The sequence below is a fragment of the Dendrobates tinctorius genome, unplaced genomic scaffold (genome assembly GCF_039654945.1).
Source record: "Dendrobates tinctorius isolate UK_male_01 unplaced genomic scaffold, ASM3965494v1 ptg000304l, whole genome shotgun sequence".
In the NCBI taxonomy this organism is placed as follows: domain Eukaryota; kingdom Metazoa; phylum Chordata; class Amphibia; order Anura; family Dendrobatidae; genus Dendrobates; species Dendrobates tinctorius.
In genome coordinates, this window is record NW_027361971.1 from 623,695 (window position 1) to 650,261 (window position 26,567).

The 26,567-nt window shown below is 42.5% G+C and overlaps 1 protein-coding gene across 1 annotated transcript in view; it reads left to right on the plus strand.

Moving 5' to 3' along the window:
• Positions 1 to 1,195: 1,195 nt before the first annotated feature.
• The window catches only part of LOC141073498 (acidic mammalian chitinase-like), a 73,855-nt gene continuing 48,483 nt past the window's right edge, over positions 1,196 to 26,567 (plus strand). Inside the window, exon 1 of the mRNA XM_073560743.1 lies at positions 1,196 to 1,317. The gene's annotated coding sequence lies outside the window, so the exon portion shown is untranslated. The remainder of the gene's footprint in view (positions 1,318 to 26,567) is intronic.

The following is a 26,567-nucleotide window of genomic DNA, read 5'->3' on the forward strand; positions in this document are numbered from 1 at the left end:
AAACAGCAATAAAGCTATCAGGGAGCCTTATAACCTGGACCCGTAGAAGCGAGTAATCGCAAAACGGCCGTTGTCCGGCACCTCCCTCCCCTAGCATTCCTCTAACGTCCTGCATGTCCACACATTTGATGGAATTTATGTGAAATAAAGACGCACAGTTTTTGAGCCATATCGGTGAGTGCTGCATATTTCTTTTTTCGCTTAGCCTTATAAGGCAGCCTAATAACCAATAGAGCTGAATGCACCAAAATATAGCCTCCCCTTGCACTGCACACTAACTGGTGTGTTGTACAGGCAAAATCGCTAGCAGCAGAAGCAGTTTTTTGGTTCTTCTTCCCTGCCTAACGCTCTCCCTACAGAATCAGTAGCAGCAGCTCTCCCTATTCTGAGATCAGCAGAAGTAAGATGGCGGTTGGCGTGCACGCCCTTTTATAGCCCCTGTGACGCCACACAAAGCCAGCCAATCACTTACATGCCCTTCACAAAGATGGTGGTGACCGCTGCTCATGTTATCGTGTTGCCCACAGTGTGCGTCCTCCATCATTGGCTGAAAAAGGGCGCTGGAAGCATCTTTTGAAATGCGACTTTGGCGCCATGGTCGCCGACCTCGTGGCCGACCTCACACTATGGTCGGGTTTCGTTTCATGAAACGCGACTTTTGCGAAAGTCGCCGACTTTTGAAATTGACGGACCCGTTTCGCTCAACTCTAATTATTACCATATATAATAATAATAAATAATAATAAATTTTATTTCTATAGCGCCGACATATTCCGCAGCACTTTACATTTCAGAAGGGACTAGTACAGACGATAGACATTACAGCATAACAATAATCACATAGAGCATAACAGACACCAAGAGGAATGAGGGCCCTGCTCGCAAGCTTACAATCTATGAGGAAAGAGGGAGACATGAAAGGTGGGTGATAACAGTTGCCCTGATTGTACGGACCAGCCATAATGTTAAGTGTGTAACAGTACAGACACAGAGGGCTGATAGACGCATAAAGCATATGGGAACATATAAAGTGACACTGGTCAGATATAGAAAATGAGGCTCGACTATTAAAGTATAACCTGGCTCGGTCCTTAAGGCGTTAAGAATAAAAAAGTTGCAGTGACATTCATAAAAATAACACAGATACAAACCTTTGTTCAAGTGCTTAACACACACAGGGTCACAGTGTGCTCATGGGAAATGTAGACTTTCCACATCACAGGCTCTTGCTGCAGGGCCGCCCATATACACTTTATAAAGGTTCAGTGTTACTAGAGAAGCAAAGAAGCAGAAGAGGCTCCAGAAGAGACTGAAGAGGTCAGTGAATGCATAGCTGCTGAGCATACACACTATACCAGGCATAATTGTGTTTTACCTGAAGATGGCAACATAGTAATAACCTAGTGACATAAATTATAACCTAAACTTTACAAGCCAATATCTCTGTGAGGCCTCATTCACACATCAGTATTTTTGATCAGTATTTCATCAGTTTTTGTATACCAAAACCAGGAATGTCTCCAAAACAAAAAACAGGAGTCATCTTTCAATTATATTTTTTCTTGATAAGTTCCATTCCTGGCTTTGGCATACAAACACTGATGCAAAATACTGACATGTGAATGAGCCTTAACAGAGAGGAGGAACTAGAGATGGAAAGTACACTTTATTCAGCTCATCAGCAACTTTTCTATGATGTGGTTCAGTATGCTTCTCTATAACCACGTTTTCTAAGTGGCTAATAAGGTTAATGATTTTATTAATTGCACAGACATCAGCATCACTGTCCCCATTGGGGCTCACAAGCTACATTAACTATCAGTATGTGTTTGGAGTATGGGAGTAAACTGGAATATCCAGACTTCAGAAATGCAGAGTCTCCTCTAGCATTCCCAGAGGGCAACAGCCCCAGTACCTGCATTTCTCGGATTACATTTTCCTTTTCCAGTAGAGTACAGAATTATAGTAGTCTGTCCAATCAGCAGATATCAGATACTGACCAAAGACTCAAGCAGTTTATCTTAGATGGTTGGATTAAACAGGCCGTTAGATTTATCCTGTTCAAACCTCTTATTTTTCTACAGCCCACTCTAGTGTAGCGTCCTCTGAACTAATTCTGATTCCGCTATATCAGATTTTCTGTGCAGCTCTAGCTCACAAAATATTTATCAACAAATATAGACTGAAGGGTTTTTTCATTAAAGATGGCTTTTTGTGGTCAATTTGAAGTTCCTCCAGAAAAGAGATCCCTCTCTATGGGGTGTTTGCTCGCTAAACCCTTTTGGTTGTGCTGAGGGCCGGTTTTAGACAAAGTTGGGCCCTGGACAAATTTTAATGTGGGCCCCAAATGCTGACACATTGCACCATCACACAGAAACATGTTGGCTGCATTTACATGGTCTGGATTCAGGCCGTTAAACGAGCATCATAGACAATATTGAAGTTGTTTGACGCTTGTTTCCTAGTCTCAACACCGACTGAGGAACTATGATGGACATAGAACCATCATTAGTACGAAAAGTATCATGTTGTCAGCAGCATATATGTAGTTTTCACGGAGCGATGTGCTGCTGAGAACAATGATTTTAGTGCCGGCATAAACAATCCAATCACTCGATGAATGGGCAGATTTTTGTTTGTTTCGTATAATACACCCCATAGTCATCCACATAGTATAATGGGCACCACAGTCCTCCATATGAAAAAAGAAAAAGCCAGCTCACCCCTCTGGTAATCTAGGAGCTCAAGCACGGAAACCTGCAGTGCAGCAGGATTAATGTCCAAATGAATCGAAGAAATCCAGCTTCCTGTTCCTGGAGAAATTTCCTTTATTGGACAACATATACTGTATAAATTCCAACTTCATATCAGCATATTGTCACCACCGAAGGTGGGACAGAACAGACACGTTTCGAGCTTAGCAGCTCTTAATCATTGCTCTACACATAATCAATTTTGCTAGTGTTATATACAAGTGGTTGCTAAATCAGGTGCAGAATATCATTAAAGCAATACACATTAATTAGCCAAAACCTGATATATGTTCAAGGATGTGCATAGCAAACCACATATAGAAGAAAAATAAAAGAAAAAGAATAATATAGTCCTCTTAGCAAAATAGCCCCAAACACATCCAAAAATAAATAAAACAAATGAAATTAATACATAAAGCAATATATAAAATAATCAATAATCAGTTAACTCAAAAAACGCAACAAAAAAGCATAAAAAAAATTCCTTGAAAATTTTTTTTTTCGAAAAAAATAATTTTTCTCCTTTTTCTTTCCTCCCTCTTTGAAAAAAAATCTTTTCAAGTATAATGATAAGTTAAATCCTGTCTTATATTCATACCTCTAGGGAATCTCGTTTTTAAATTGTAGATCCACCAGGATTCTCTGTTTATCAATTGTCTATGATGATCTCCCCCCCTCCAAGGTTTAGTTACTCTTTCAATCCCCATAATTTTAAACATGGACAAATCACCATTACGTTGCACTGAAAAATGTCTAGATGCTGCAGAGCACTTAGTCACTTTCTTATTCGCAGCATCCGACAAATGGCGTCTAGCTCTGACTTTTAACGCATTAGAAATGCAATCTACATATTGTATATTACAACCTGTACATGTTATCAAATAAACTACATATGTAGTGTTGCAATTAATCAAAGAATTTATCTTAAAGTTTTTATTTGTAACACTAGAACAAAAATCACTCGAGGTCTGCATATAATCACAACATGTGCAAACATCATGGCCACATTTATGATTGCCTTTAAAATGTAGCCACGTCTTATTAGCAATTCCTGTTTGATTAACATATAAACTAGGCGATAAAAAATCCCCTAAGGTAGGGGCTCTTCATGCTGTAAACCTCAAATTTCCTTGTAGGATATCCCTCAATTTTTCTTTTTAAATATTTTTATTTAATTTTTATTAAACTGGTATGTGGAAAGGGAGGGAGGAACAAGGAGGGGGAAGGGGGAAGGAAAAGGATAAATGTAAAGGTCACAAAAAATAGAGAACCTTTGTAATAAAGCATACATCAATAAGTATACAATATAGTAATACCAATAAGCGGTACAAAATGCTGAACCTTTGAGAAGGAGAGGCAGGAGGGCAGTCTAAACCAACCATGTAAGGAGGTATATGAGAAAAATTTAAATTTAAACTCTTCTAAATTTACTGTTCCAAACCTTCCATTTTTTACTGTGGGTGGGAATAGTATTATTAATAACTGCAAACCTCCATTCAATAGCATTATGTTGATTTTATTTAAAATGTCTGAGAATTTAGGAGGATCAGGTTTATTCCAAAAGTAAGCCAAATTATTTTTAACTACCAGGAGGATATGAATAACTACCTGTCTAACTGACGGGTGCAATTGATCCACATCTAAGGAAAGCAATGCTTTTTGGGGAGTGAAAGTAAAGTTTCCTGTGAAAGATTCAATATGACGAGAAACCTGGAGCCAGAGACGTTTACGCTTCGGGCAACACCAAAAGATGTGGTAAAGATTCCCCGGTTGACCACAACCTCTTCAACAGAGGGGGGAATGGTCCTTGTTAAAGTGAAAGAGTCTAATAGGCGTGAGATACCACATGGTAAGTAGTTTAAATTAAGACTCATGAAGAGTCATTGATATGTTAGACTTGTACATATTTTTTATGGCAATGTCCCATTGCTCAATTGGAATAACAATCCCAAGGTCGGATTCCCATCTCCTTAAATATATACTCTTACAAGAGAGATCCTCTCTATTGAAAAAAGAGTACACATTCCTTAGACTCCAGGTATTTTTATTATTTAAGCTGCACAGCAGTGAAGACACAATTTCATAATTAAATGCTTTGCCTAAAAGGATTTTTTGTACCTTATTTTTTAACATTAAGTAAGGGAAAAATTCAGAGGAGGGGACATTATATTTGGCTTTTAATTCGCTGAATGTGAGAAAAGTAGACCCATCGTGTATGTTTTTTATTTTTTTAATACCCAAATTATTCCAAATTTCTGAGAGAGGGAAGTCAAAAATTAAAGCCACTACACGAAGCGGAAACCTCAAAGCCTGTTCAACTTTGTTAATTTTTTTTATATGGTTTGATCAGTGATCTCCATGCAGAAATGATGGGACTGAAAATAGGGTGAGAAGATACCTTTTGAGGCTCTTGAAACAAGAAATAGAAAAGCAATTCTTTTAGATAGCCAAATTTACTTATGTCTCTTTCCAGGTAGAACCAAGCTGGGAATTTTTGTGTACTGTTGAGCCAATACCAGCTCTGCTTAATTAATAAGGCCGAGTAGTATGCATGTAAGTTAGGCATGCTCGTACCTCCTCTGCTCTTATGTTTATATAGAATTTCTGATGACACTCTATGCCTCCTACCGTTTCACACGAATGATTTTAGCAAATTTTGTAAATTTTGTATAGATTGAAATGGTAGCGTGATCAGGAGCATCCTAAAAAAATAGAGAATTTTGGGCAGAATGATGGATTTCACAACCATCACCCTACCAAATATAAAGAGTTCAATTTGTCTGAAAAAGGATACAGGAAAGATGTATATCTTTGTACCGTGTTAGCCAGTAGATAGAAAAAATTAATTTTGAAATAAGAGGCCCTTGAAAACATTTCCAAATCTGCAGCAAGTGCTCTGATGGAATTCAAAGGGTCCAGTAGGGTCAAAAAGAGGTCGTCAGCAAATAATCCAATTTTAAGATGACGGGAGGGGAAATCAAATCCTACAATTTTCTCATTGAATCTGATCTTCTCCACCAGTGGCTCTATTGCCTACACAAAGAGCAAGGGTGACAAAGGGCACCCCTGTCTTGTTCCGTTTGAAATAGGGAACGGGTTTGAGAGGCAATGATTAGCATAGATTCTGGCAGTGGGGGCAGAATATAATGTGAAGACCGATGACAGGAATCCTTGGCTGAAACCAAATTTAGTTAAAGTCGCTTCCAGGTAAGACCAATTTATCCTGTCAAAGGCCTTTTCTGCGTCCAATGCCAGACACGCCGATCTAGTATTGGATAGATTTGCCCTGGTAAGTAGATTCTAAAAACTCTCTTCATTCCATCTGCCGCCTGACGTCCCTCGACAAAGCCAATCTGGTCATCGGATAACAACCGAGGGAGTATGCCTTTTAACCTTTCGGCAAGCAATTTAGAATAAATTTTAATGTCAGTGATTATGAGTGCTATTGGCCTGTAATTTTGCATAGTTTCCGGGTCCCCCCACGCTTTTGGAATCAGAACAATTACAGCTTCAAGCATCTCCTTTGGGAAGGAGCCCCGAGAGGACGCTGCATTAAACACTGAGACCATATGTGGAATCAAGGCTTTAGAAAAGGACTTGAAGTATTCGGAGGAGAAACCATCCGGTCCCGGGGATTTTTGGGCCTTTAATTTATTAATAACGGACAACAATTCTCCCTCCAAGAAGGGGCAATCAAGGAGTTCTAGGTCAGAATGAGTCAACCTGGGAAGGTCAATGCCTGCCAGAAAGTTATTAATAGATTCGTGGTTCACAACAGCGGCCCAAGGGTCATCTTTAAGATTATACAAACGCTGGTAAAATTCTGCAAATGAGTTAGTGATATCTTTAGGGTGTGTTTTTGGTTCGCCTGAGTGGGAGACTATCTTGCTTATCCTTCTGTTGACTCGTTCCCGTTTCATTTTTGCCATCATGTATCTGGTAGGTCTGTTCAATGATGTATAAGTCTTATATTAGAATGTATGTCCGCAAGGACAGGGTCCTCTCCCCTCTCTACCAGTCTGTCATTGTATCTTTGTTTACTGTTAACGATATCTATAACTTTGTATGTAACCCCCCTTCTCATGTACAGCACCATGGACTTAATGGCGCTATATAAATAAATAATAATAATAATATTTTGAAGCTTTGATTACTGCCTCGTATTCTTGGATAATTTTGAGTTTTAGGCTTTGTCTAAGTTTTAAAATTTCCCCTTGAAGGGCATGGGAAGTAAGTGACAGATTATTTTGTCGTTCCTCTCTCTCATTGATTTGTTTTTGCAAAGTGGCAATTTTTTCTCTGTTTTTCTTTCTATACCTCGAGGAAATCTGGATGAGAGTTCCTCGTAATACAGCCTTGTGGGTGTTCCACAGTGTGAAAATATCAATTTCGTCTGATTGGTTTTCATTGAAGAAGTTGGCAATATGATTTTCAATCTCTTGTTTAAACTCAGGTATTTTAAAAAGTGATGGGTTATTTTTCCACAGACGGGTATTCTCTAGAGATGGGCCTAGTGTGAATTGTGCTAAGACCGGGGAGTGATCAGAATCCATACTGCTGTCGGGTATTATGTTAAAGTCTTCAGCCAGGACAAGGTCCCCAGATTTAGTTTTGTTAATTTTCTTTTCGAGTTTATTTAGGAAAGAAATTTTTATAGGGAACATAGGTGTTCACTACAGTGCAGAGCCTATTATTGAGAAGACAGACAAGGATGTGATATCTCCCCAGGGAATCAGTGACCTCATTGAACAATTTGAATGGGACATCGCCACTTACCAAAGTAATGACTCCAGCTTTCTTAGAGGGACCTAAAGACTTGAATTGATGAGGGTAGTTTTTGTGCTGGAAATATGGTTGGTGGTCGACCGCCATCTTAACCTCCTGTAAACAAACAATATCAGGGTGAATACTGTTAATCTCCTTCCATATTGCAAATCTCTTATGGGGACTATTAAGACCCCTGATGTTGTAAGATAAAATCTTCATAACATTTCCTGAAAAGGAACAGCAAGTTAACAAACAAATAATAAACAAGAAACAAATAGGAAAACTTGCCTAAAATGTAAACCAAAAAAGAAGAAAAGGAGAGCTATCTAATAATAGGTAGCAAAAGTTCTCCTGGCGGACTTCAATACAGCTGAAGTCTCACCTAAATTTGATCCCTCAATTTTTCATCCTGGTATAATACCGGTATATATTTAAGGATAAGATTTGTAATATCCCTAAACTGGGGGCTATATTGGGTAACAAATGTTATAGGATTAATATTTTTATCTTTCAAAATAATTTTTTCTTCCAACATCTCATTTCTACTTGTTATTTCAATAGCATAAATAGCCCTATTAATCATCCATTAGGAATATCTTCTTGCTGATAATCTATTGCTAATTTTTTTAACCTTCTTCTTAAAAGTTTTTTCACAAGAAGTGTTTCTTTTTGTGTGAAAAAATTCACCCACAGGGATGTTTTTAATTGTATTTTTTGAATGACATGATGTTGCATATAAGGTGGAATTAGTAGCCATTTCTTTCCTAAAAGGAATAATCAAATTACCATAATCTGAAAACCTAAGGGTAATATCCAAAAAATCAATGGAATTTTTTGTGTGCTCCAAGTAAATTTTAAATTCATTCCATTGTCATTAAGGAAACCCAGAAAATCATTAGCTTCCTCCTCAGATCCGTTCCATATCAGTAGCAGGTCGTCAAAATAGCGAAATGGGATGAAAAAACTGAACCTGTTTGAAAAATAAATTTTTCTTCCCAAACAGCCATATAAATATTGGCGATAGCAGATGAAAAACCTGCCCCCATCGGGGCTCCCTGTTTTTGTAGGAAGAATTTTTTATTGAAAGAAAAATAGTTATGAGACAAAAGATAGTCTGTTGACATCACAATAAATTCATTTATAGCAGTAGTATAATTACTGTGAACCTTTAAAAAGGATGATAAAGCCACAATTGCTGATGAATGGGGTATGCAAGGGTATAACCCAATAACATCGCTTGACAACCAGCGACATTCTTTTGGCCATTTTGTACCATCAAGAGAAGAAATAACGTGTTTGGTGTCTCTAAATAAACCAGGGGTTTCCCGCACTAACGGCTGTAAATACATATCAATCCAGGAACTTAAATTCTCACCCAAGCTTCCTATCCCTGCTACAATTGGCCGCAAAGGAGGAGAAAATTTGGGATTATGAATTTTGGGCAAAGAATGCAGGATAGGAATTATAGGATTGGGATCTAATAAATCCTCTGATACATTTTTTTGAACTCGCCCCCATAGTAATCCCTTGTTGGAGGAGCTTTTTAAAAATATCTACAAACTTTTCAGTCGGATCAGAATTTAATTCTTGGTACATTTTGGTATCTGTTGACATTTCTAAATTCAGCTGTTCATAAAGCGCAGCATTAATAAGAACTAACTTAGCTTTCCTAACAAGTAGATCCTTATTAGGTAAAAGTTCCTCCTTAGCCTGTCTTTCCTCCCAAGTTAAATTGTGAAAAATTCTCCTAACCCTAATTCTATCTTTCAAAGAATGAAGTTTCTTCTATATTAAATCCTGAAAATCATCAAGTACTGCCAGGCGGGATTGAATAGGATAGAAATATAGGTTTTTAATTTTAAAACAAGAATTCAAATTTATATCTTTTTCCAATGATTCCATTGCCAATTGTTGTAATAGCAAAATAGAACGTTGCTCCTCAAAACTATTAATATTAGAAACAGATTTAACTACAGTATCAACATCAGAATCAAATAAATCATCCAAATCTTCAGTATAAAAATAGCAATGCAAGGTGAGGTTCCTTGCAAATCAGTCCTCCATATAGTATAATGTGTCGCATAATCCTCCATATAGTATAATGTGCCTCCAAATACTTTGATACACTCCTGATAGTCCTCCATACAGCATAATATGTTCCCCATATCCTCCCTATAGTAAATTGCACTCCCCATAGTCTTCAATATAGTATCATGCATCTCATAGTCCTTCATATTGTATAATGCACCTCCCATAGTCTTCCATATGGTATAATGCACTCCTCATAGTATAATGCATTCCCCATAGTCCTCAATAGCATATAATGCAGCCCCATATAGTACATGTAGTATAATGCACCCCATAGTCTTCAAAAGAGAATAATAGAGCTGCCTCATGGAGCATAATGCAGCCCCCCTCAGAGCATAATGCAGCCCCCATACACAGTGAAATGCAGCAACCTCACACACAGTATAATGAAGCCCCCTACACACACAGAGTATAATACGGCCACACACACACACACACACACACTATAATGCAGCCCCACAGTCGAGCAATATTATAAAAATACATTAATACAGTACTTACCTCTCCCCTTCCCCCGCGCTGCTCTGGCTTCTGCAGGGGATCACATCAGCACCGCTGCTGAAGCAGCGTGGCGAGATGAAGTGACGTCATCGCACACCCGCTGTATCAGAAGTAGAGGGGAATGATGGGGGAGGGAGCATCCTCTGACGCGCTTTCCTCCATCATTGCTTTCAACTGTATGATGCTGTTGAGTTGAACGTGCGATGCGGGGAGAGGGCGCTGGCGCTGGGTCCCCCTGACTCACGGGCCCCATAGCGGCCGTCTGGTGTGCCTCCATTAGCTGCTGGCTAGAGGAGACCTAGGCAGATGCCTAGCCTGCCTGCCATTAATGCTGGCCCTGGTTGTACTGAGGGTAAAGAACAGCTATGAAGCCCTAATAGTGCATACAGGCAACAAGCAGAGGGTGGGAGTGAAAGGGTTATATTGTTATTATAATTATTAGTTAAAAGGGTTGCGAATCGGTCAGGGTTGAATACATTGTTTGGTGGTGAATGCAAGAGATTTGATTGGTTATGGGGATGGAGGTGGGTTCACATATAGGGGACAATATTAGATGAGGGGTGAGCAGGTACCTCCTCTTGGATCCAGCAGCAGCAGACAGGACCCATGACTGACATCGCAGCCTTGTTGGAGATGGTGAGGATGATATCTGCAGTTCATAGCCCCCAGTTCATGCAGGAGAAGCTGTGTGTGGCTGTACTGCCCCTCCTGGAGCAGGGACAGCATTTGCCACGGTCCCACCACGTCCCCAGCAGTCACAGCCACCAAAGTGCTATTCACCGGAAGGTAGTGAAAGAGCTTTTGCGGTGATCCAATAGTTCTTTTGGAAACCCTCTGAGAAAGGGGAATGAAGCGCATGTCCTGCTTCTCCTATGGTACCCAGGAGGAATCTACACCGATGCCACAGTCTTCTTAAAGTGGGGAAGGCCAAGTTGTGGCATACTTCTGTTCCGCGGCCTTCTGGGTCCTGGACCTGTTCTGCCGTGGCCCCTGGTGATGTGCTTGCCAGGGGTCAAACCTAGCATCATGGAGGAGAAGAACGGCCCTCCTGTAGTTGGCAGTGAGGAGTTGAGGTCAGCGGACATGCCATATGTGTAAGCAGCATTCCAGATAGCAGCAGGCTCAGTCAGGACTTTTAGGGCTCCTCCTACTGGTAAGTCCTTCCGGCCTGCTGCAAGACCAAAAAAGAGGGCTGCGGAGGTTGAGGTCCAGGGAGCAGGGACCGGGGAAGTTGACTGTAGGTAGCGTCGCTCGTTCCCTCCTGCGGTTCCCCTTGGGCCTGTCTGTGATGCTAGGAAAGCTGATTCTGGGGAAAAGAGAGCGAGCTGTCAACAGGAACGTTGGCAGACTAGGAAGCGCCAATGTTACGGCTGATCCAAGGAAACCTCTGAGGGAGAATGATGAGTGGAATAAACTATGATCTACCTGTTGTGGGGATTTTGTTTTAATGGCAGTGATGCTGGGGCTTCGGATTTGTGGGGTCAATTGTTGGTTGTGTTTCAAGGTTTGTTAGCAGAATGGTTAGGGGCCGGTATTTTGCAGTCTCTGGTTGTCACAAGTGAGTCACGTCCTCCTGGGAAATTTGGGGTTAGGCAATCTTTACGTACTGTGAATCGCAGGTCTTGCATTTAGCCTGTGTGATTTGTTCCTCATATTAAATGGACTTAGTTTGCATTGGCACTGAAGAGGGTAACAACTCTTTGTATGCTGGTTAGAGATATGTAACTTCATCTCACAGCTGCTCCTGACATGCTCATTTTGTCACTATAAAACCTGGCCAGACCATCTCATCCCTGCCTGTGAAAGTTTTGCTTCCTTGCTGGAGTTTGTAGTTGCTGCTGGAGATTGTTGTCTGCTGTTTCTGTGTGTATGCTTCCTCCACTATCCTATTCCCATTTGGTTTGTACCTTCTTATCCTTCCATTTATTCCTCTCTACCTTTGGTGAGTGTTATTTTATGTAAGTTGCTTTTTGTTATCCCGGTTTGTCTTATGTGTATTTACACTAACATATTGGTCCCAGGCTTCTTGGGGGAGAGGACAACTTAGAATATTGACAGGAGCACAGTAAGGTCAGAGATTCAGGCCTATTTACTATTAAGAATATCCCCTTGACAGGTATAGTTAGGGTCCCAGTTCCAGGAACAGTTTGAGGCCTTCCTTCCTTACCGAAGACCGTCATAGCATGACACCGGTAGGAGCTTGGATACCCCCCAATACATGTCAGATTGTCAATTGAGAAGGCCTCGATTGTCGTTCAGGAACCTCCTAGGAAGGGTCAGCAAGGGGGGGGGGCTTATGGGGGGTGGTTTGGATGATTGGGCTAGGAGGTATATGTTTGTTTTGAGGGCCTCTTTAGGAGCGCATTTAAAGCAGAATGTTAGAAATAATATTTGGAAAGGGGGGGTATGTGAAATATTTTCACTGCTTCCTTTGAAGAACTTTAATTTGGATAAGGTGAAGCTTAGCGATTCTAAAAACAGAGAAAGAATAGGAGGAAAAGCTTCAGTATCGGTTTATTTTGAGGATGTTTTCCAACACAGCAACCAGCAGTCATTTGCAATTCTGACATGTGTGATATGGGGAAAAAAGAGCCTGACCATTGTTTGACTCTTTTTGGGTATATGGATGCAATCAGCGAGGCTTACAGAGTGTACGAGGGTATAGCTTGGCTTAGGTATGATGAGTAATTTAGACAGCATAAGGTTTTGAGATCGGGCATGGGGTGAAATCAAAAGAACATATCCTTTATAGATGTGCCTAATGTTGCCACCCATTTCATGGCCCTTTCAGGTGGGTGCTGGGATTTCTAGCCCAGTGGGTGAATCCTCAGCATCGCAAGAAGGTTTTTCTGGCAGGATAATGAGGGACAATGCAAATTTGGGGCTTCGTGTTCCAGTCAGGAAGGTCGCGGTGATGCTCTCCTTTTTAAGTAGGAACCTGAATCTAGAAGCTGCACTTCTATTTCACTCTGTTTTTTTTCAGATGGTTTTAGGATTTTGTTTGATTCTCAGGCTTCAGTTTTCTTGCCAAGTAATTTGAAATCAGCAAAGGACAATCCGGAGGTAGAAAGGGAAAAAATAGCTAACGAAGTGGTCCGTTTTTAGACCCTCATCCCGTTGGGTGTGGTTCCAAAACTTGAACAATGAGCATAAGTTTAGGCCTTGTCTTAACCAGCTGGTATGTCAGTTAACAATGGCATTGATCCCGAAATGTCTTCCATATCATGTGTCATTTAATAAATCAGTGAAGTTAGGGAGAATGGGTGTGGGGCTTTAATGGCAGAGTCAGACATCGAAGAAGCTTTCCATTCACTTCCAGTGCACCCTGACAGTTTTCACTTGTTGGTTTGCATGTAGAATGGTGAGTTTTAACTGGTCATAAAAACATGAAACATGTAAAGGAAGGGGGGACATAACAAGTGGATATATGCTAATCTACATAATTGGTTACATACATTATATGGATATGTTTGTTATTTCTCTATACACTATATGGATATGTCTATTATCCTTATATTCATTCACTTACCCATTCACCTTTATAAATAGTGTTTTTCTTCCCATTCACTAATCCTTCATCACTTCTTTTTGAGGCAACGGGACGCGCTCTGGACGTGGTTCGGTTTTCAGCGTCGTCATGGCAACGCGTCTCTATGCCGCCGCTTCCCCCTCCCTGTCCTGACGCGTCGGGCTGGGAGGAGGCGCGGCTTGCATGACGCCGGTCTGTGACGACAATGATCCGAGCCGCTCACCAGAAGCGCTCCACAGCGTTTGATTTCCCCCACTCCACTATCATATAAAAAGGGCGCAAAACTATTTTATTATATACCCCTTGATAAAGCTGCCGCGAAACGCGCGTCGGGGTCCTCCTGCCTGCACCTTAGGTAAATATGCCACTTTTTCATTAACATCCTTTTTCATTTCCAACCCTGGGGTCCAAATATACACATTACTGTTTGCATTTGTGCGCCATTATCTATATAGCTCTGGACATTAGTTGCCCATGCTTGGTTTTGTGAAGGGCATTTACTTTATTGCTTCCTATGGAGATCATTCATTTTGGTCTGCACGTCAGCATTATCTAGCTAATTACTATTGGCACATCTCTATGGCCTAATTTGTGGCGATTATTTGATCGCCTTTTGCATTATGCATATGAATGATCTGTTATATATATCTCCATGGAAATGTTTATTTAACATATATTGCTAATTTGGCGATTTTCCCATGGTGCGGTGACCCACTTGTTATGTCCCCCCTTCCTTTACATGTTTCATGTTTTTATGAGCATTTTTGTAATAAAGATTTACCATTTTAGACATAGCTTCTGTTCGTTTTGGATGTATTTATTGTTTGAAGCTTTTGGTTTCCTAGGTGATCATATTTTTGGTGAGTTTTAAGTAGATTGTTGCATCTCTTCTTCATATTTCAAGGCCTAGTTCATTTGTTGAGAGGGTGGTGCCAGACATTTCTGGCATTCCCTTTATAATTCATTACTTGGATGACTTTTTCTGTGTGGGTCCTTCTGGTTCATCGGTTTGTTCAATCTTGTTGCTTACTTTGAATAAAGTACCCTCAGCATTTGGGATTCCTTTGTCCTCAGATAAGACTGAAGGCCCAGCTATGGATATGCGTTTTCTGGACACTGAGATTGATTTGGTGGTGATGAAATGTAGGCTCCTGGTGGATAAGTCAACAGATTTGAAGTTGGCAGTTGCTGCACTTAGGCAGGCTAAGAAGGTTCGCTTTAGGGTAGTGCAATCATTATTCAGTAAGCTCAATTTTGCATGTCGTATTATGCATATGGGTCATATTTTTTCTAGGCGTTTGGCAGCTGTCACTGCAAAATATTGCAACTGTATACCGATGCAGCAGGATAAGTTGGTTTTGGAGCATTTTTCCAAGGACATTGGTATGTAGGCCAATGGCTTGCATCTTGGTGCAATACAGTTTTTCGTGAGGAACTTGTGTTTGGAAATTTTTCCAATTATAGTGGACCTTAATCTTTGGGGTTTGGAATTCAGAAATGGGAAGGTTTGAAATAGAATGTGTGAATTATAGCTAGACTTGTGCTTGAGGTGTACAATGAGGTAGATGATGTGTTGTTCTGTTGTAAGGTGGTGAAGCACAAGAAGACTCAGAGGGGGGTTACCTTCTCCGCTCTTGATCTGGAACCACTTGGCCAGACAACAGGGTTGCTAGGGGGAAGACTTTCTGCCCTGGACGCGCTGAACCTGGTGGCTGCTGGGAGGAGAGAGGAACAGGAAGGAAGGCAGACTGAGAGCGCGCAAATCTCAGAGCAGTGTGTGCAGGGGACAGGGCAGGTCGCAGCTGCACGCAGGGGAGAAGAGAGAACTCCCAGTCAGAAGGCACAGACAGGAGGGCGTGTCAGAAGTATTGCTGACTGTGAGTACTTGGAACCGGAATCTGCAGTGATGGGAGAGGTACTCCCTGGCCCTGTGCAGAGACAGTGGCCCGTGCAGAGACAGTGACCCGTGCAGAGACAGTGACCTGTGCAGAGACAGCAGCCCATGCAGAGACAGTGACCCCCGCGTGTAGCCCTGATACCCGCGGTGTTAGTGCAGAGCCCCTGACTCCTGTTGAGAGACCTAATGAAAGGAGCATTGTTCCTCTGGACTGTAGTGTGGAAGCAAAAGACTCAGAGCAGAGGGGACCCTGTTTGCCTAGTACCCCCTCTGCCTCCTGCAGTTACCCCCGAGACCCCAGCTGTGGCTTGCTAAAGACTACAGAGTTCACAGAGACTGGAGACGACAAGTGCTGCTATTGTTCGGCGCCTACGTTGGAGAAGACGACCCTGCAAGCAGATCTTCATCAGACTGTTAAGTTCTTTCCAAGAAATTCTGTTTATAACTGTTTACACTGTTTGCCTGTTTGACAACTTGTTCCACTCTGCATACACATGCACTGTTATATTGCCAGTATAAATCCCTGTAAATAAACCCTTTATCTGTTGGTCTGTCTGCTCTGCGTGACATACCCGACACCTGCACATTGTTACACCGTTTTCAGCTCCACAGATTTCAGAGCTTGATTCCATGGGTGAATGATGTGGGACTCGGGAGTGAAATGTCCCAACTGGTTATGGAGTTTGGGAACAAGGTAGTTTTAAATTAAACAATCGTTGACCAGAGCTATTTGGAGGCGTAACAGAAAAGTGTGGAAAGTTTTTAGGTGTCAATGCTGGGGTTGGATCGTCGTATATGGATTGGTTGTTTTTTGACATTGACTTTGGTTGGTCATGACTTTGCTGGGGGTAGATCAGTGTCGACAGTGACACAGAGATTGGCAAACTTAGCTGGGAATAAGGGGATCAAAAATCAGAAACACATAAATAAAAAAGGCAAAGGGAAATAGATATGGTGACAATGAAAAAAAAAATAAATGACATAAAAATGTATTATATAAATGCATTATATAATAATTAGCCTTCATTGCTACCCTGAGAGACAAAAGATGGGGGATAAATAGGGCAAGGGATTAGCAAAGGTTGTGTGATATTGTATTAATTCAATTCCCTGTTAACAATGAGTGATTACTCTCTTATGAGTACAAAGAAACCGGACTTCAATGGAGTGAAGGTGTCGGTGTAAGAGCACAGTGTGCCAATATAGTAAACTATTAGGTGAGTGTTTGACCATAAGCACAATAAAATTACTCATATATTTGGGTATCCTCTCTAGTTATGTATGGCACCATCCCTTATTATGTAGCATCCTCTCTAGCCATGTATGGCAGTGTCACCTTTCATCTAGCATCCTCTCTATATATATATTAGTGTTGTGCCTTATTATGTAGCATCCTCTCTAGCTATGTATGGAACCATCCCTTATAATGCAGCATTTACTCTAACCACTCTATATATGGTGCCGTCCCTTTCTATGTAGCATCCTATGTATAAATGTATAGCATTGTGCCTTATTATATAGCGTCCTCTCTAGCTAAAAATTGTTACAATTCATTTTTGGATTTGTAACAGCTGTGGTTCAGCAACTTTGTTGCTAGTCAGCTGATGTGGCTGGTGACCACTTCCACTAACCTTTAAAAAGTCACATGACCCATCAGCTGACTGTTGATGATAATCTATGATGACCAGCCGGGAATAAAGAGCTCACTGGTTTCAGTGGTGAATCTGCTGTTTTTATGGAGTTCATGGTCCTGGTGCCTAATCCTCTGCTGTGTGGTTCTTTTCAGCAGGGCCAGTGTTAAGTACTATTTCCCCTTTTTCTGTCAGTCTTGTTGTCCCTCTCCCTGTGTTGTTCACCATCTGCAGTGGTGAAGCTATCGTCCTTGCTGGCCAGTGCGCAAGCCAGGGAATAGTGTGGTGACAATCAGGAACTAGGCACGTGACGGTGGCGGGGGAAAGGACCCGCTTAGGGCATTAAGGGAGTTTAGGGACAGGCAGAGATTGGAATTCAGGAGGTGCCCCATCCCTCCTTCCCTTTGGTTAGGGCCTTCCTCACCCCATTCCATCCCATTGTTGTTATATGTTGTGTCATCCGCTGGACTTAACCGTGTCGATCGTGACACATATGACACTGTCCCTTATTACATTGCATCCTCTCTAGCTATGTATGGTGCCATCCCTTATTATGTAGCATCTTCTCTAGCTATGTATGGCGACGTCCCTTATTACGTAGCATCCTCTCTAGGTATGTCAGACTGGCCGGCTTCTACCCGTGCTGCTGCAGATGATTGACAGGTCTCTCGCATAGCAAAAGATCTGTCAATCAGCTCTCGCAAGACTGGGAAGATGCAGCCTGGAGTTACACTGTCTGGTCTCTAACTGTGGTACCCGGTCAGAACTTTACGCATATCTAAGGGAAAAAGAAATCCAAACCTACAGGGCCTTTTGTGAAAAGTGATTGCCCCCTGGAAATGTGTCTTTTACAATGCTCTGGAGGAATTCTGACCTACTCATCTTTGCAGAATTGTTGTAATTCATCTACATTGGAGGGTTTAAAATCATGCCATAGCATCTCAATCACATTAAGGTCAGGACTTTGATAAGACCACTCCAAAGTCTTAATTTTCTTTTTCTTAAGCCATTCAGAGGTGGACTTGCTGGTGTGTTTTGGATCATTGTCCTGCAGCCTAACCCAAGTGTGCTTCAGCTTCATGTCACAAACAGCCAAACATTTTTCTTCAGGATTTTTCGGTAGACAGCAGAATTCATGGTTCCATTTATCACAGCAATTTTTCCAGGTCCTGAAGCAGTAAAGCAGCCTTAGACCATCAGACTACCGCCACCATATTTTACTGTTGGCATGACGTTCCATTTCAGAAATGCTGTGTTACTTTTACGCCAGATGAAATGGGACATACACCTTCCATAAAGTTTATCTTTTGCCTCATCAGTCCACAGAATTTTCTCCCAAAAGTCTTGGGGATCATCAAGATGTTTTCTGGCAAAACTGAAATGAGCCTTTATGTTCTTATTGCTCAGCAGTGGTTTTTCGCTTTGAAACTGCCATGCAGGCCATTTTTGCCCAGTCTCTTTCTTATGGTGGAGTCATGAACACTGACTTTAACTGAGGCAAGTGAGGTCTGTAGTTGTTTATATGTTGTTGTGGAGTCTTTTGTGACCTCTTGGATGAGTCAAGTCTGCAATATTGGGGTATATATTGGTCAGCCGGCCAGTTTTGAGGAAGTTCAACACTGTTCCATGTTTTCACCATTTATGGGTAATGGCTCTCTGTGACGGACTCAGCTTCTGCTGAGCCGATTTTTTGAGTGGACCCTCTGGGTCGTGGCACCCACCCACCGAGGGCGAGCTTACCTTGAGAGGAACCACCCCCTATACAGGGAGTGTCAGGGGAAAACCAAGGGGGTGAGCCACCACGACTGCTGGGACCAGACGGCCTGCTCAGGGGGACACTATGTGAGTGTCTGACGACCAGTGACAAGCAGGAAACAAGACAGGACAAGATGTAAATTCAAGGTATCTTCATTTAGATAACTGCAGGAAATTCAGTGCAAAAATGCGAGAACAAGCAAACAAGGCAAGGTGCATGCGTGGGCACGCCAAGGTCCATAGCATAGTACGTGCCAGGTGGCACACCTAGGTACAGGTAAAGGCACAATGGCATCGAACTCCGGACAGCTGGCAACGATCAACATGATCAGAGCATCAGGCTGCGGACATCAGCTCCGGACATCAGGGCGCAGTCATCAGGCTTACGATCTCTAGCGGCGATCGGCAGGTTCCGGGCATCCGGCAGGCAAACCAGGGTTCAGGCAAGGAGGCACGACAGATATCCAGGCATGGTGCGTGTTAGGAAACAGGCCGAGGTCCAAGGCAGGATTCCAGGCAGGGTGTGTGCTAGGGGCACACCAGGGTCCGGGCAAGGTGCAAGGCAGGGTGCGTGTGTAGGGGACACGCCAGGGTTCAAAGCAAGGTCAAAGCAAGGTGCGTGTGTAGGGGACACACCAGGGTTCAAAGCAACAAACAAGACAGAGTGCGTGTGTAGAGACACGCCTAGGCACAAAGTTCAACAAACAAGACAGAGTGCATGTATAGAGACACGCCAAAACACAAGAAACAAAGCAGAGTCCTGCGCGTGCAAAGAGACACGCCAGAGTCAGGGTTCAAGGCAGAGTCCTGCGCGTACAGAGGGCACGCCCGGGTTAGGGTTCAAGGCAGGGTGCGTGCTAGGACCCACGCCAAGGTTCAAGGCAGGGTGCGTGCTAGGAACCATGCCAGGGTTCAAGGCAGGGTGCATGCTAGGAGCCACGCAGGAAGCACGCCTCACTGGCCAGTGCACACGGCTGTACACAAACACGAGGCACGACCAAGGCACAGGCGGTGGCGAGGGAACCCACGCTGGGGTTCAGGGAAGGCAAGACAGGGAGTGAGGCAAGGCAAGGCAGGGAGCAGAACACGGAGAGGAACAGAGGCAGAAACACAGAGTCAGGTCAGAGAGAGAACAGAGCTAGCAGTGGAGCGTAGGCCAAAGCCCAGAGCCGGGCCAAGGCAGAGCCTTGGGACTAGCGTGGAAATGTGCAAGAGAGCATGATAGGACAGAGTCTAGAAGCGGAGCGTAGGCCGAAGCCCAGAGCCGGGCCAAGGCAGAGCCTTGGGACTAGACATAGAAATGTGCAAGAGAGCACGATAGGACAGAGTCTAGCAGCGGAGCGTAGGCCAAAGCCCAGAGCCGGGCCAAGGCATAGCCTTGGGACTAGACATGGAAATGTGCAATAGAGCACCAAAGGGCAGAGTACGGAAAACCAGGCAGAGACAAGAAACATGAGAAGTACTACAAGGCTCAGAATAGCAAAGGCCAGACATGGCGAAACAGGCAAGGCAGAGAACAGAGGATGGACTACAAGTCAAAGAATAACTCAGGCGAGACATAGCAAAACAGGCTAAGGCAGAGAACAGCGGAAGTACTACAAGGCAAAGTAAGGCAAAGACAAACATGGTACGAGAGACAACACAAGACATGGCACGAGACAAGAGGCAGAGTACAAGCATAGAGCGTGTGCAGAGACACACGACAGGGCAGAGTGCAGGGGCACAGAATACAGGGAGCGACCGAGCAGACCAAGCAGCCATGCAGGGAGGCAACACGGTGGAGAACTTCCAGTTCAGATCCTCCAGGATCACAGAGAGCAGTCACATGACCATGGATTCCAGACATGAGATGATTGCAGAACCAGACAGTACTGGAACCTAGGAAAGGTCACATGATCAGGGGTTCCAGACATGCAGTAATGATTACAGAACCAGACAGCGCTGGAGCCTGGGAAAGGTCACATGATCAGGGGTTCTTGGAACACAGAGATGATCACAGTAAGCAGAGCAGAAACACAGGCAATTTGCAGCCCAACAGTCATGAGGTGAGTGTGTACACTGCTCTAGGGAACATGCAGGATAGCAGACATGAGATGCGCGTGCACACCGCTCCATGAGTCATGAGGCAAAACAGACATGGCGGACATGGCGGACGTGACACTCTCACTATGGTTTGCTGGAGTACAAAAGCTTGGGAAATGGCTTTATAACCTTTTCCAGATTTATAGATCTCAATAACTTTGTTTCTCATTTGCTCCAGAATTTTTTTGGATGGCGACATGGTGCCTAGATTTTGAGGATCTTTTGGTCTACCTCGCTTTGTCACTTACGTTATTTCTTGATTCAGAACAGGTGTAGCAGTAATCAGGCCTGTGTGTGGCTAGAGAATTTGAACTCAGCTTCCCAAAGATGTGATAAACCACAGTTACAGTAATTTATGTTCTTTAAGAGGGAAGGGAGATCACTTTTTCACACAAGGCCCTGTGGGTTTGGATTTCTTTTTCCCTTAACAATAAAGACCTTAATTTAAAAACTGCATTTTGTGTTTACTTGTGTTATCTGTGACACTAGTCACTTCGCACAAGCTGTGAATCAGAGTGGTTAAGGAGTCTAAGGTCATTAACCAGGAGGGTACGTTATAAACAGAAGGAAGAGAAAAAAGCGTAGTCAGGTAAAGTTCCGAGGTCAGAGTACTGGGAGGATAACGGATCGGAACAGAAGGGGTTAAACAGGCAGATGGTCAAAACCTAGTCCAAGATCAGGTAACAGATCAAGGATACAGAACTCAAGGCACAGGGAAGCACAAACCTCGCTTGTTGAATGTACGTCTGGCAGTGGTCTGGGAGAAGCTGCTCAGTTAAGTAGGCATGGCAATCACTAGGGATAGTGAACGCTTGGCGACAGCTGACACCTCCCAGTCAGATTGGCTAATTGAGCTGTCAATCAATACACTGACAGCTCAGCACGCCCCTGAACCAGATTGGATGCCATGCTGTCAATCAAAGTACTGACAGCTTCAGCATTCAGCACGCCCCTGTACCGGATTGGATGGTCGAGCTGCCAGTAAAAAGCTCACAGATAGGGAAAAAAGGACTTAAAAATCGAGCTGTCAGTAACTGCATCCCAGACACCCTGAGGTGTGGGACCGTGACAGTACCCCTCTTCTAGAGAGGGCCACCTGACCCCAGGCTTCCCAGGAAATTTTAGATGTAAGGCCCTGACTAACCAATGGGCATTCACATCTCGAGCAGGGACCCAGGATCTCTTCTCTGGTCCATATCCTCTCCAGTGGATGAGGTACTGGAGGGAATTACAGACTCCCCGAGAATCCATAACCCTCTGAACCTCATACTCAAGGCCACCGTCTACTGAAATAAATCAGAGGAGGCAAGGATGAGGGAGACAATGCAGAAGGGACAAACTCCTTTAATTTAATAGGGATTTATGGAATATGTTAGGGATGCGAAGGGATGGAGGAAGCTTTAATCTAAATGCCACAGGATTGACCACCTCTAGGGTCTCATATGGACCAATAAACTTTTGACCCAACTTCGCCGATGGCACTTTAAGTTTAATGTTCCTAGAAGACAACCAAACCTTATCTCAAATCTTAAAAGCAGGACCCACTGACCATCATCTATCGGCCTTTTGTTTTTGGTGAATCTGACCAGTCCCAATATTCTTTTGAACCTCCCTCCAGACATCCCAAAGTCTCTGCATAGCGACATCCACCCCAGGGCATTCAGAACTAATCCTAGAAAACTTGCCAAAATGGGGATGAAAACCATAATTGCAGAAGAATGGTGAGGTTCTGGTAGATTGATTTAATCGACTGTTGAAAGCAAACTCAGCGAGAGGTAAAAACAAAGAACAGTCCTCCTGTCACGCTGCCACAAAGCACCTTAAAATTTGTTCCAAAGATGGATTTGTCCTTCTAGTCTGACCATTGGTTTCAGGGTGAAAAGCAGATGAAAATGACAAGTCAAACCCTAGTTTATTGCAAAAAGGTCTCCAAAATTTAGAGACAAATTGTACTCCCCCATCAGACACAATGTTCAGAGGGATCTCATGTAATCTTACAATATGAGAAATAACCAATCTGGAGAGTGTCTCTGCATTAGGTAATCCTGACAAAGGAACAAAATGAGCTTGTTTGCTGAATTGATCAACTACCACCTAAATAGCAGTCTTCCCATCAGACAAACTCAAATCTGTAATGAAATCCATGGACAAATGAGTCCATGGTCTTTCTGTAATAGGCAATGGAGCCAATTCCCCAGCTAGCCAGCTATGACTGATTTTGGTGCGTGCACAAACTTCACAAGCAGATACAAAATCTTTAATATCCTTATGCACAGATGGTCACCAAAAAAGTCTAGAAATGGCTTTCCTTGTGGCAGTGACCCCAGGATGACCACTTAAAATGGAATCATGAAATTCCTGTAACACCCACAATCTTAGGTACACAGGCACAAATAATTTAGACCCTGGGGAAGTAGAAGGAGCTAGCAACTGGGTTTTACGAATTTTCTCTTCCAGCTTCCAGGTTACCATAGACAACACAATACCCTGAGGAGTAATGGAGAATGAAGGTTCTGGAGAAGAAATTGAATCTAAACTACAAGATAAAGCATCAGCTTTCACATTCTTAGACCCTGGCCTGAATGTAATAGAAAAATTAAATCGAGAGAAAAACAATGACCATCTGGCCTGTCTAGTAGTTAGCCTTTTAGTCGATTCAAAGTAAGCTAAATTCTTGTGATCCGTGATCACCTTAACTGGATGAACCGCCCCCTCCAAAAATGCCTCCATTCCTCAAAGGCCAATTTGACAGCAAATAACTCCCGATTCCCAACATCATAATTTCTGTGCCGGTGAAAGTTTTTTAGAAAGAAAGCACATGGACGCAGGTTAGTCAGAGTTTTGGGCCCCTGTGATAAGACTGGGGCCACTCCAATTTCCGAAGCATCCCCCTCCACAATGAACGGTTTTTGGAGATCAGGTTGGATCAGAAAGGGTGTGGACATAAAGCACTTTTTTTATCTTTCAAAAGCCCTTGAGATTCGCCCCCTTATGTGTAACGTCAGTAAGTGGTTTATCTGTGAAAAACTCTTAATAAATTTTCTATAACAGTTGGCAAATCCAAGAAAATGCTGCAAAGCCTTAAAATCATGAGGTTGAACCCAATCAATTATGGCCTGCACCTTCCCAGGGTCCATCCTAAACCCCTCTGCTGACAAGATAAACCCCAAGAAAGAGATCTCCTGCATAGAAAAAACACATTTCTCTAATTTCGCAAACAGAGAGTTCGCCCTCAATCCAGACATGTTCCTGGTGAGTGTCCAAGTCTGGCGACAAAATTAGAATGTCATCGAGCTATAATACAACAAATCTTCCAATGCAATCAGAGAAAATATCATTCATAAAATTTTGAAACCCAGCAGGTGCATTAGGTAATCCAAAAGGCTTGACAAGGTTTTCAAATAGACCCTCAGATGTTAAAAACGCCATTTTCCACTCATCACCCTTCTGGATGCGTATCAAATTGTAAGCCCCTCTAAAATCAAGTTTAGAAAACTCCCTGGCCCACAGAGGCTAATTATATAAGTTCAAAAGTTTGGGGTCACCCAGACAATTTTGTGTTTTCCATGAAAACTCATACTTTTAGTAATCAAATGAGTTGCCAAATGAATTTGAAATCTAGTCCAGACATTGACAAGGTTCGAAAAAAGATTTTTATTTGAAATAATAATTTTCTCCTTCAAACTTTGCTTTTGTCAAAGAATGCTCCCTTAGCAGCAATTACAGAATTGTAGACCTTTGGCATTTTAGCAGTTAATTTGCTGAGGTAATCTGGAGAAATTTCACCCCATGCTTCCAGAAACCCCTCCCACAAGGTGGTTTGGCTTGATGGGCACTTTTTACATATCATACGGTCAAAGTGCTGCCACAACAGCTCAATGGGGTTGAGAAGTTGTTGTGAGATTACAGAGAGAATACTAGCTACCTGCTTCTTCCCTAAATAGTTCTTGCATAATTTGGAGTTGTGCGCTGCCCACAGGGTATGGCATGACATTGCAAAATGGAGTGATAGCCTTCCTTATTCAAAATCCCTTTTACCTTGTACAAATATCCCACTTTATCAGCACTGAAGCAACCCCAGACCATCACATTACCTCCACCATGCCTGACAGATGGCATCAGGCACTCTTCCAGCATCTTTTCAGTTATTCTGTGTCTCACAAATGTTCTTCTGTGTGATAAAAACACCTCAAACTTGGATTTGTCTGTCCATAGCACTTTTTCCAATCTTCCTCTGTCCAATTTCTGTGTTCTTTTGCCCATATTAGTCTTTTCCTTTTATTAGCCAGTCTCAGATATGGCTTTTTCTTTGACACTCTGCCCTGAAGGCCAGCATCCCGGAGTCGCCTCTTCAATGTAGACGTTGACACTGGCGTTTTGCATGTACTATTTAATGAGGCTGCCAGTTGAGGACCTGTGAGACGTCGATTTCTCAAACTACTCTAATGTACTTGTCTTGTTGTTCAGTTTTGCAGTGGGGCCTCCCACTTCTCTTTCTACTCTGGTTAAAGCCTGTTTGTGCTCTCCTCTGAAGGGAGTAGTACACACCGTTTTAGGAAATCTTCAGTTTCTTGGCAATTTCCAGTATGGAATAGCCTTAATATCTAAGAACAAGAATAGACTGTCAAGTTTCACATGAAAGTTCTTTTTTTCTGGCTATTTTGAGAGTTTAATGGAACCAACAAATGTAATGCTCCAGATTCTCCACTAGCTCAAAGGAAGGTCAGGTTTATAGCTTCTCTAATCAGCCAAACTGTTTTCAGCTGTGCTAACATACTTGCACAAGGGTTTTCAAGGGTATTCTAACCATTCATTAGCCTTCTTACACAGTTAGCAAATACAAAACACCATAAGAACACTAGAGTGATAGTTGATGGAAATGGGCCTCTATATACCTATGAATATATTGCATTACAAACCAGAAGTTTGCAGCTAGAATAGTAATTTACCACATTAATAATGTATAGAGTGTATTTATGAATCAATTAATGTTAGCTTCATTGGAAAAAAACTGTGCTTTTCTTTCAAAAATAAGGAAATTTCTAAGTGACCTTAAACTTTTGAACGGTAGTGTAGGTCGAGGATGAGTGGAAGTGGGTAACCGATTTTAGTTCTCAGAAATCAAGACTAGGACGGAGACCCCCATCTTTCTTTTTAACAAAGAAAAATCCAGCAGCTACAGGTGAGGAGGATGGACAGATATGACTCTTCTTTAAACTTTTCTTAACATATCCTTTCATGGTAGCCTCAACATGGTAGGCCCCAACAAATTGTAAAGGTGAGCTTTTGGCAACTTGACCCTAGGAATAAGGTCAATAGCACAATTATAGGTACAATGGGGAGGTAGTATCTCTGCCTCTTTTTCCGTGAACACATCTCCGAAATCTTTCAGGTACCCCAGAAGACCCTCCAGACTAGCGGAGCATATTTGTACATTCTTTAGATATTTCTTGTATCAATTGGGGCTCCATTTCACAATCACCTTCTGACACCAACCAATAACTGGATTGCGAATCTGCAACCATGGAAACCCCAGTTCCAATCCATCAGGTAAATTATCCAAC